This window comes from Lethenteron reissneri, chromosome 24 (assembly GCF_015708825.2).
Source record: "Lethenteron reissneri isolate LAM-NWPU_2019-01 chromosome 24, ASM1570882v1, whole genome shotgun sequence".
In the NCBI taxonomy this organism is placed as follows: Eukaryota; Metazoa; Chordata; class Hyperoartia; order Petromyzontiformes; family Petromyzontidae; genus Lethenteron; species Lethenteron reissneri.
The window spans coordinates 18931945-18943021 of NC_083802.1; the positions used below are offsets into that span (position 1 = coordinate 18931945).

General features: G+C 53.9%; 1 pseudogene; it reads left to right on the top strand.

Moving 5' to 3' along the window:
- The first annotated feature begins 503 nt into the window (after nucleotides 1-503).
- Nucleotides 504-10229, top strand: LOC133346355 (glycine amidinotransferase, mitochondrial-like; annotated as a pseudogene).
- The last annotated feature ends 848 nt before the right edge of the window (nucleotides 10230-11077 follow it).

Genomic DNA, 11077 nt, shown 5'->3' on the forward strand with positions numbered 1-11077 from the left:
TTCACTGAATATTCATAACCCACATATACAACATAATAATTTCACCCACGCACGCATACAACATAACAAATTTTCTTAACCCCACATATACAACATAATGTTCTCATTGGACTTCCTCACAACCCCAGACAGGCTGAGTCAACCCCCAACCAGGGTTGAACCTGCAACTTTCTGATTGCGAGCCGTTCGCTTTACCATTGAACCACCCGGCCAAAATATTGATTACCCATGAGAAAGCCACCATATCCGATGGGATAACATTAAACCATCCGGAGAGACCTACTTGCTGTACTGCCATCATCTGGCCACTTTGCAGTCCAGCGGGTTTGGAGTTTGACAGCACACGATGGTTGCCGCTTGATCCATCAAGCCTCCCCCCTCACCCACCCTCCACATATGCAGTCCAGCAACCTGGATATGGGGTTGGTAGTTCACGCAAGGATGAAGCTATTTTAATGTGAGAGATGCGCCCCCCCCCGGCAAAAGGGAAGCAATACGATGACATGGAGACTGACGACCCTTCTGTGAGGGTGATTTCCACATCATAATTAAATCAATTGGTCAAACATAGTCTTAGGTTTTATTCGGTAAAGTCACGTAGTTTAAAAAATTAAAATTAAAAAAGTTAAATAAAAATAAAATAAAATCAAACATCCCAATGCAGGACCCTCAGAAAAGAGAGTCTTACGATTCCGTGAGATTCTGCTGGATAAATAAAGGTCGTTCACTTTCAGGGATTGACTTCTCACCGAGTGCGTTTCTCCGTGTCACTGGCGGCACGTGTCTCGTAGCCACTGGCGGCACGTGTCTCGTAGCCACTGGCGGCACGTGTCTCGTAGTCACTGGCGGCACGTGTCTCGTAGTCACTGGCGGCACGTGTCTCGTAGCCACGGCCAGAGTCGAGGGGCATCCCTCGACGTGGTGTGCTCGGGGTCGGAATATTCTGTGTCACTGATCTAGACAGATCCGGCTGAAATTAATATCTAATTATTATTTGCATTATTCGTAATTGACCATTCATCACCGCGTTCGTCTCGCCGGTCTGACTTCAAGGATTCCCACCGTTCTGCGACCCACAACCCCCACACAACGGAAGCCGCTCGATTTACGCTCACGAGGTTGGTGTCACCATGGCCCCGTCGCCACGTCTGGCCAGGAGGGAAATTGAACTTGGTTCGTTTTTAGCGCAAAGTTTGTGCGGCCAACTCGTGCGCTCGTGTCCCCCCCCCCCACCAACACCACCCCCCCCTGCCAGGCGCGCAGGGCGCTGGCCGGCTGGGTGCCGCGAGCCCTGCAGAGCACCCAGGTGGCGCCGTCTCCCACGCTGGCGACGCAGGGGCCCCCCGACGCGCCCAGCTCCGTGCCCGCCGACTGCCCCGTCTCCTCGTTCAACGAGTGGGACCCCCTGGAGGAGGTGATCGTGGGGCGCGCCGAGAACGCCTGCGTGCCGCCCTTCACCGTCGAAGTGAAGGTGCGTGACGTGCCCAGCCATGCACTGTCTTCCCCCACCTCCCCCTCTCTTGCCATGCCCCTCACCCCTCTCGCGTTCCGCTGCTGAAATAACTCTGCGTGCCCCTGCGGTGCGTGGAGATGGAGCGCGGCAGATGCAGGGCGGGATGGACTCGTGAAGGGTAAGGTTAGGAGTAGCGTTACAGCGAGCATTAGGGTCTGAATTACCACTGTGGTTGGGGTCTCGGGCTGGTCTGCGATTAGCTCCTTTTTCGAGTGTTAGGAGCAGTGCTACTGTAGCAAGGGCTGTGGTGCAGTGAGGTGATAGGGTTAGGTCTATAGGGCGAGTGTGGTTGGGGTTGGTGGTGTGGTTAGGATTAGTGGTAGGATTAGTGTGGTTAGGATTAGTGGTTAGTGTGGTTAGGATTAGTGGTAGGATTAGTGGTAGGATTAGTGTGGTTAGGATTAGTGGTTAGTGTGGTTAGGATTAGTGGTAGGATTAGTGTGGTTAGGATTAGTGGTTAGTGTGGTTAGGATTAGTGGTAGGATTAGTGTGGTTAGGATTAGTGGTTAGTGTGGTTAGGATTAGTGGTAGGATTAGTGTGGTTAGGATATAGTAGTTAGTGTGGTTAGGATTAGTGGTAGGATTAGTGTGGTTAGGATTAGTGGTTAGTGTGGTTAGGATTAGTGGTAGGATTAGTGTGGTTAGGATTAGTGGTTAGTGTGGTTAGGATTAGTGGTTAGTGTGGTTAGGATTAGTGGTTAGTGTGGTTAGGATTAGTGGTTAGTGTGGTTAGGATTAGTGGTTAGTGTGGTTAGGATTAGTGGTAGGATTAGTGTGGTTAGGATTAGTGGTTAATGTGGTTAGGATTAGTGGTAGGATTAGTGTGGTTAGGATTAGTGATTAGTGTGGTTAGGATTAGTGGTAGGATTAGTGTGGTTAGGATATAGTGGTTAGGGTGTTCGAGGGGATCCATGTTTGTCAGAGGCAGCAGCAGCAGCAACCACTCTTCATCATCTTCATTATCATTATACTTTATGTTAATCTTTGTAATCGTTTTCGTAACGTTGGTGACCCGAGTCCCTCTCGTGGACGAGACTCATCCTGGAACTCGACCCCGTGTCGCCCATCTCTCGCTCCCCCTCCTTCCTGCCCCCCACACCTGCCTCCCCCTCTCCCCCCCAAGGCGAACACCTATGAGAAGTACTGGCAGTTTTACCAGAAGCAGGGTGGGCTGCCGTTCCCCGAGGCCCACGTGAAGAAGGCGGTGGCCGAGTGGAGGAGCTGTGCACCCGTTGCTGCGTGGGGAGGGGGTCACCGTGCAGAGGCCGGAGCCCCTCGACTGGGCCCCTCAATTACACCACCCCCGACTTCAACTCCACGGTACCCGCGTCCACCGTCGTAGCTTCTTCTTGTTTTTTGTTGTGTCGTTAGCTTTGGCTGAGCCATCGAACAAACACGGTCACGACTGGCGCGCTTTCAGGTGCGCTTCAGTGGCCGCCTTGAAAGCTCTTCATTTTCGATATTACGCCAATGGGAGCTTTGCACTTTTAAATCGTCGAGATTGAAACAACTCATTTCTTTAGGACTGCTTGTGTATTGAGCTGTTTTCCTTCTTTCCCACGCCTCCAATTAACATGGGGTGGCTACGTACGGTGGGAAAGAATGTGCAACATACATACGTACATACATCTGTCCCAATTTAGCCGGAGGTCGTGGGTTCGATCCCGAACCTCACGTCTGTAGTTTGCGCGTTTCTCTCTCCATGGTCGCGTAGATTTTTCTCCGGGTCCTCCAGTATTTCCCTCCACATTTAGTAACAACATGCGTTTTAGAGTTGTTGGCTACCCTACATTTCTACATGTCAGAAGACGCTTAATTTGGCTCTCATTTGTGACAGCCAAGTCGCTTCTGAAAGAGAGCTGTACAGTAGCTCAGTGGGCCTTACCTGGTAAGATAAAAGTGGTTTAAAAGTTTAGTTTTAGTTTCACTGCACCACGACCGGGCCGCCCAGAAATTAGATTCCCAACCACGGCCTCTTCTTTACCAACACACACACTGACCAGCATGGTGAAGTATGGTCAAAACCGGCATCTTTGGAGAGCCCTTCATCCGGGAGTGGATTATTTATTTTAACGAAGATTTTTGTATTTGCCCAGGAAATGCCTCGCTTGAGTCTCAAGACTCCAGAAGGATCCTGCATTGGGATGCTTGACCAATCCCATTAAAGGGGCCTTTGGCTTCGTGTGGCTCTGGCAGTATTGGGTTTTGTTTTGGTAAGAAGCGCCAAAAACCTCTGCACACAGCGGGGCCCAAGAGAGCGTCACATTTGCCGCAGTGGACCTCAACAATAGAGAACCACACATTGAAATTCAAAAATATATACAATTATAATTTTTCACCAATCAATTTCGCACGCGCGCAGCCGTGGCAAAACACCCAGCACCTTGAAGTCACGCCAACAGCGAGTCCACCACACGCGATGCCACGGACAGACCGTCCTCGGCCATAATATCGTGGAATGTCCCTCTACCACCGGCTCAGCCGGCCGATGACTGACAACGAACAACATGGCCACATCGCTCCCCCGCCCACTCTTCTCGCCCCCCCGCCCTGCCCCAGTGTGGCGTGAAACAACGGGGGGGGGGGGTGCCGGGGTGAGTGCGCGCGTCAGCCACAGGGGGGCGCTGTGAGTCCCGCGGTGGGCGGGCGGGGGGTGAGGGGGGCGGGGTGAGGGGGCGGGGGGTGAGGGGCGGGGGGCGGGGGGCGGGGGCGCTGAGCTCGAGGGGGCGGGGCGAAGGCGACAGCGGCGGTGCCAGCCAATGGACCTTGGGCTGAACGATTTATCGATTTAAAATCGAATCGGAATGCGATTAGCAAATCGCAAAGGCTGCGGTTTTTTTGCGATTTGAAAAGTCCGATTAATTTCTTATTGGAATTGTTTTATTTTTTATTATTATAACTTTTTTATTTAACTTAATAATTGTTCTTCTTGGTTCTTTCGGTAAAGTCACGTAGAAGGGAAGTATAAAATAATAAAAATAAAAACAGAATAAAATAATTCTCACGACGTTCTCGGCCACAAACGCAAGCAACCGTCCTCAGGTGAAGACCAGGTCTGTCGGGGAGACAGCGACAGACTGGTCTTCACCGTAGCCCGGTGCCTTGCCCCCCCCCCAACTCACCCCCCCCCCCTCTCCGGGCCCCTCTGTCCCGTGAGCCCGAGGTGCGGTCGCACCGCCTGCACACGCCATGGCCAAGCCGCCGTCTACACCCTCGCCGCTCCCGTGTGACCCCGGGCTGTCCGACAGTGACCTTGACCCCCACCCCCCACCCCTCCCTTGCCCAATGCCCCCAGGGATGTACGCTGCCATGCCCCGGGACATCCTGCTGGTGGTCGGGAACGAGATCATCGAGGCCCCCATGGCGTGGAGGGCGCGATTCTTCGAGTACCGCGTACCGCCCGCTCATCAAGGAGTACTTCAAGCGTGGAGCCAAGTGGACCACGGCGCCCAAGCCACAGATGGCCAACGAGCTCTACGACCAGGTGAGCCGAGAGGTGACCAGGTGAGCGAGCAGGTGGGCAGGTGTGGGGCCAGGTGAGCGAGCAGGTGAGCGAGCAGGTGAGCAGCTGTGTGACCAGGTGAGCAGTTATATGACCAGGTGAGCAGGTGTGTGACCAGGTAAGCGAGCAGGGTGGGTAGGTGTGTGACGAGATGCAGGTGATGAGGTGGCGAACAGTTGAGGTCAGCAGATCAACATATAAACGACCACGTGTGCGAGCAGGTGAAGTGTGCAACCAGGCGAGGTATAGGATCAGGTGAGCGGCTGTACCACGAGGCGAGATGGTGTGTGCCCAGGTGAACAGGACATCCGCGCGGCCATGCAACCAGCTGACCAATCATTATATTTTTTATTATATGTACAGTATAGGACATAGTTGTCCTGGCCTGCACCCCATCCCTCCTCACTCACTCACCTCCGCCCCCCCCCCATGCAGGACTACCCGATCCGCACGGTGGAGGACCGCCACAAGTTGGCGGCGCAGGGGAAGTTCGTCACCACGGAGTTCGAGCCTTGCTTCGATGCCGCCGACTTCATCCGCGCCGGCCGCGACATCTTCGTGCAGCGCAGCCAGGTGACCCCCCCCCCCGATCCCCCGACCCCCACCTCCTCCTGACCCTCCCCCCCCCCAGATACCCCACCCCCCCAGATCCCCCAGATCGTCATGCTCTCCCCGTTCCCCCCCCTACCCCCGATCACCCTCTTTATCTCTTGCTCTCTTGCTCTAATGCTCTCCCCTGTTCTGCTTGCAATCTCTGACCCCCCCTCCCCCCCAGATCCTCCGGTTTCTCCCTGCTTTCCCCGACCACCCTCTGCTTCCTTTTCTCAATCCATTCCTAAAATCTCATCGTGCAATCGCGAGCGAGGGTGGCGGTTGGGGTCTGGTGGTGGTGTGGTTCGTTCCGTGCAGAGTCGTGGCTGAAATATTCCTCCCTATTTACTACTAAACTTGTTTATTTTGACCAGGTAAGGCGCACAGAAGCGACCTGGATATCACAAATAGCTTAATGAAGGTGGTTTATCACGTGGAAAATTCATTCACGGCAGTCAAATACTCTGAACGTGTGACGTTGATTATAAATGTGGAGGGAAAAACTGGCTGTCAGAGTCGGGATCGAACCCACGACCTCCTGCATACTAGGCGAGGGAGTTAACACCTCGCCCCCCCTCTGCTCGTCACTCAGGTCACCAACTACTTTGGGATTGAGTGGATGCGCCGGCACCTGGCGCCCACGTACCGCGTGCACACCATCTCCTTCAAGGACCCCAACCCCATGCACATCGACGCCACCTTCAACATCATCGGCCCGGGCCTCGTGCTCTCCAACCCGGACCGGCCCTGCCTGCAGGTGGGGAGCGGGGGGGGGGCACATAGGTGGATGGACACAAAGATGAGTGAACAGACCGATGGGTGGAAGGATGAGCAGATAGATGGGTGGGTGAGCGAATGAATGGGTGGATAAGTGAGCAGATAGACGGATGAGTGGGTGGATGGCAGAGTGGATAAACGGGCGAGCGTGAGGATGAGAGAGTGGATGAGAATGTGGATAAGTGGAATAGCGGGCAGACGAGAATGGGTGGATGAATGGGCAGGTGGATCGATGCGTGGGTGGACGAGTTGGGTGGACGACAAAGGTGAGGTGGATGTGCCTGTCCCCGCAGATCGACACGTTCAAGAGAGCCGGTGTGGACGGTGGTGACTCCACCAACTCCGCTCATCCCTGACGGTAACGGATCCCCGCGCTCGCTCAGACTCTGAATGTCTTTTTTTTGTGCCGGGAATACGCGGGGTGCGTGAACGCGTGGAGAGGCGGCGCTGCGATCCCAGCGATCCCAAGTTCAATTCCTGGCCACGGCCAACGTCAGTGGCACGTGTTATCCGAACCTGACCTGGGCCTCCTCTAGGTCGACTCAGACGAACAGACCGGCAGGGAGGCGGCAGCCACGTGGCGAGTCGGCGCCAACATTGGCTGAGCTCCTTGTTTCTCCATATCAAGGCCGTAGCCATGGAGCCAACATTGGGGGGGACCAAATTTTCCAGGCTGTATTGGGTCCCAACTCAGAAATATATCTAAATTTGAAAACTAATTTCCTGCCTAAAATATAAAAAAAAACTCACTAACACATGGGATGGACTTAAATTTTTTACAATAATGTCGAATAGTGTATTGTATTAACATTGCTCTGTTTTACTTTGTTACCATTTCTTGTTTCATTGTATGCAATGGCAGAGATTAGGGATTAATAAAGTACAAACCATAACCACAATCATATAAACATAAATCTATGCATTGATTTATATGAAGACAAGTCCAGATATTGTGGCCAAGGTTTAGCAAATTGTTGTTTTTATTTACATAGCATAGCAATACAAAATTTATAGCAATATATTGGGGGGGACATTTTTAGCATATTTGAATATTGGGGGGGGGGGGTGTCCCCCCCCCCCAATATATATTATAATTTCGGCCTTGCTCCATATACGAAGGTGTTGTCGGCCAACTGATGAGTGTTTCCATGTGCGAGGAAACCGGACTGCCCGGAGAAAACCTACACACGTGAGGGGGCAACACTCGATCCCATACAAACGGAACAGATGAGAGTCCACATTTTTTGCCGTACCGACTTCTCCCAGCGAGCCAGAGTACAGCTGACTCCTCGTGGCCCACGGGAAGGGAGTTTCCCAACATTTCTGGGATCCACCAAAAACCCCTCGCCTCCACACTTCTGGATTCGAGGCCTCGTGTGGAGTCACCCACCGGTGGCGCTAACGTCGCTCTCGAGAGCACGGAAACAAGGGCCCCGTGCCCTCGCGCTCTCCCCTGGTGTTCACCTCCCCTCCCTCGGTTGTTCCTGTGCGTGGCGCGCGCCGTAGACCACCCGCTGTGGATGTCCTCCAAGTGGCTGTCCATGAACGTGCTGATGCTGGACGAGAAACGCGTCCTGGTGGAGGCGGCTGAGACCTCCATCCAGAAGATGTTCTTGAACCTCGGTGAGCGCAAGAGCGATGACGTGTTTTGTTGCCTTTATTCGTCCGCTGGAAATTATTTCGCCGGGAATTTAAGCATCCTATCGCGTTGGCTCCTGGAGCACAGGCGGTCGTTGTTATGCACACACGACGACTACGATGACGATGATGATGACCGAGATGATGAAGATGGTGATTAGGAGGATAATGTCGAAGATAATGACCAAGATGTTGAAGAGCCTATTTTTGCCAATATGTTCAGATGTTGAAGCTATTAATGACTGATGATTATGGGGAAAGGGAGAGTTGAGTGGGGGCATCGACACAAAGCTTCGTTTGTTGGAGTGGAGAACGCGTGAGAGGGGAGAGGTAGGAGAGTGTGGAGAGGAGTAGAGTGAGATGACAGGGGAGAGGTGGGAGAGTGTGTGGAGGGGAGTATAGTGAGATGAGAGGTAGGAGAGTGCGTGGAGGGGAGTAGAGTGAGATGAGAGGGGGGGAGAGTTATGAGAGTGTGGAGGGGAGTAGAGTGAGATGACAGGGGAGAGGTGGGAGAGTGTGGATGGGAGTAGAGTGAGATGAGAGGGGGGAGAGTTAGGAGAGTGCGTGGAGGGGAGTAGAGTGAGATGACAGGGGAGAGGTGGGAGAGTGCGTGGAGGGGGGTAGAGTGAGACGAGAGGGGAGAGGCAGGAGGGTTCTTGGAAGGGAGTAGAGTGAGATGAGAGGGGAGAGGTAGGAGAGTGCGTGGAGGGGAGTAGAGTGAGATGAGAGGGAGGAGAGTGCGTGGAGAGGATTAGAGTGAGATGAGAGAGGAGAGGGTGGGAGATGTGCGTGGAGAGGAGTAGAGTGAGACGAGAGGGGAGAGGCAGGAGAGTTCTTGGAAGGGAGGTAGAGTGAGATGAGAGGGGAGAGGTAGGAGAGTGCGTGGAGGGGAGTAGAGTGAGATGAGAGGGAGGAGAGTGCGTGGAGAGGATTAGAGTGAGATGAGAGAGGAGAGGTAGGAGAGTGCGTGGAGGGAGTAGAGTGAGATGATAGGGGGGATGCAGGTAGGGACGAGGCCATCAATGATCCTGGATGTGATCTTGAATTAATTCAGGATTGATTTTGGAGCCAATTGCGAGATTGACAATGTTCGTCACTCTCCTCCTCATTCTTTATTACCTCCTCCTCCTCCACCCCTGTGCAGGCATCACTCCAGTGAAGGTGAACATTCGTCATGCCAACTCGCTGGGCGGTGGCTTCCACTGCTGGACGAGCGACGTTCGCCGCCGTGGAACCCTGCAGTCCTACCTGGACTAGCACCCCGCACACTCCCCGCACACACACACACACACACCTGTGTCACGAACCCGTCAATCACATTTCCATTTAACTCACCTGCATAACACACCTGACAAACACACTCACCTGTGTCAGGCCCATAACCATATAACTCCCGCATAGCATCTGTCACTCACCTGTGTCAGGCCCATGACCGTATAACTCCCGCATAACACACCTGTCACGTGTATGACGAACACCTGTGTAAAGTATAAACACTGCCACACACGTGTGAGTCGCACACACACACACACACACACCTGTATCGTTCTGAACAGTAGACTCTGCTTCAGCTGAGCAGGGGATTGTTGGGCATTGTGCGTCACGCTGACCGGGGCGAGACAGAGACAATGCCCCTTCAATATTTTACCTCGAATGTATTTTCTACGCACGCACTATATATATAGATATAAAGACAAAGATTCCCCGTGTAGCCTCAACAGACTGTCGGGGGCAAGTGCTGTTAGCGAGCACCGATGAAGGCCGGCACGGCACACGCGGGGTGGTTGGCAAACATCACGCCCGGCCGCCTTTGTCTCCCCAGTGGTGATGTTTACACAAAAACACCAGGTACTCATTTGAGGCTGAGTCAACCTAAGGGAGGACCGGGACCGGTTTAGATAATCCGTCACTGGTGCTGGCCGTGAGCGGTAATCGATCTCGGGTCGCCGGGTTCGTAGCGCAGCGTAGCGCTACCCGCTACACTACCGCACCGCACTATGCATCGGTGCGCGCAGCATCTACACACACACACCCCACGCCACCACCACCACCACGAGGCTACACACCGGAACCACCACACACTGTGTCACTGGTGAACCTGCTGCTGCTGCAGCTGCTGTGGTCGTCAGGCACAGAGTGGAATTTTGTAGAAATGACCCTGACGGCAGCGTCTCGCTGGCCAAATTACATTCTTACCGCAAGAACAAAGGCGACGTGTCCGTGTGTGTTTTTTGTTGTTTGTGTTGCCGGTTAATAATGACGTTTAACAAGCGTAGTCGTCGTTTGTGCAAACTGTGTCGCTCACAATCGCCGGGAAAGCCACGGGCGTGAGTGGGAAGACAACAGCAGCAGCAGCCAGACAGTGGTTAGCCAGGGCTACCAACAGTTTCCCAAGCTCTGCGTTCCTTCACCATATTAAGATGCTTTGAGAAAATCAGTAATGAGTTTGCATCCATGCAGAAAAGGGGGCAGCGCGTACACACGCCACACACAAAGACGCACGAGTCGGGAATCGAACCCATGAATCCTTGCTGTCAGGCACGAGTGGTCACCACGTGTGACGCGAGGCCGGGACGGTGCCTTGATTAATGCCATCCACACATCTCTTGCCTTCATCTGAAGGGGCAAAGTGTGGGTAGTCGCTCCCCGTCCAGGATGTGTGGCCAGCGTGGAAGAGGAGGCCAAAGCCCCCCGCTCTAGAGCAGCCCCTCGAGGCGGAGTCCCCCTTCCGCCAGCAGTGGCGTGAGTGAGCGATTGCAGTGGCTGCGCCTTTGCCACACTAACCCCGATTCGCTCGTGACAACAGCGCCTCCTGCAGCCTGGGCTCGTGGTGGAGACGGGAGGTCAAGGAAAGATCCCCCGTGCAGCCTTAACAGACTGCCGGGGCAAGTGCTGTTAGCGAGTAGCACCTATGAAGGCCGGCACGGCACGCGAGGGGGTGGGTGGCCAGCACCACGCCTTTGTCTCCCGAGTGGCGACGTTTCCGCACCGCACCAAGTACTAACTTGAGGCCGAGTCGACCTAGGAGAGGCCCAGGACCGGTTCAGATGACCCGT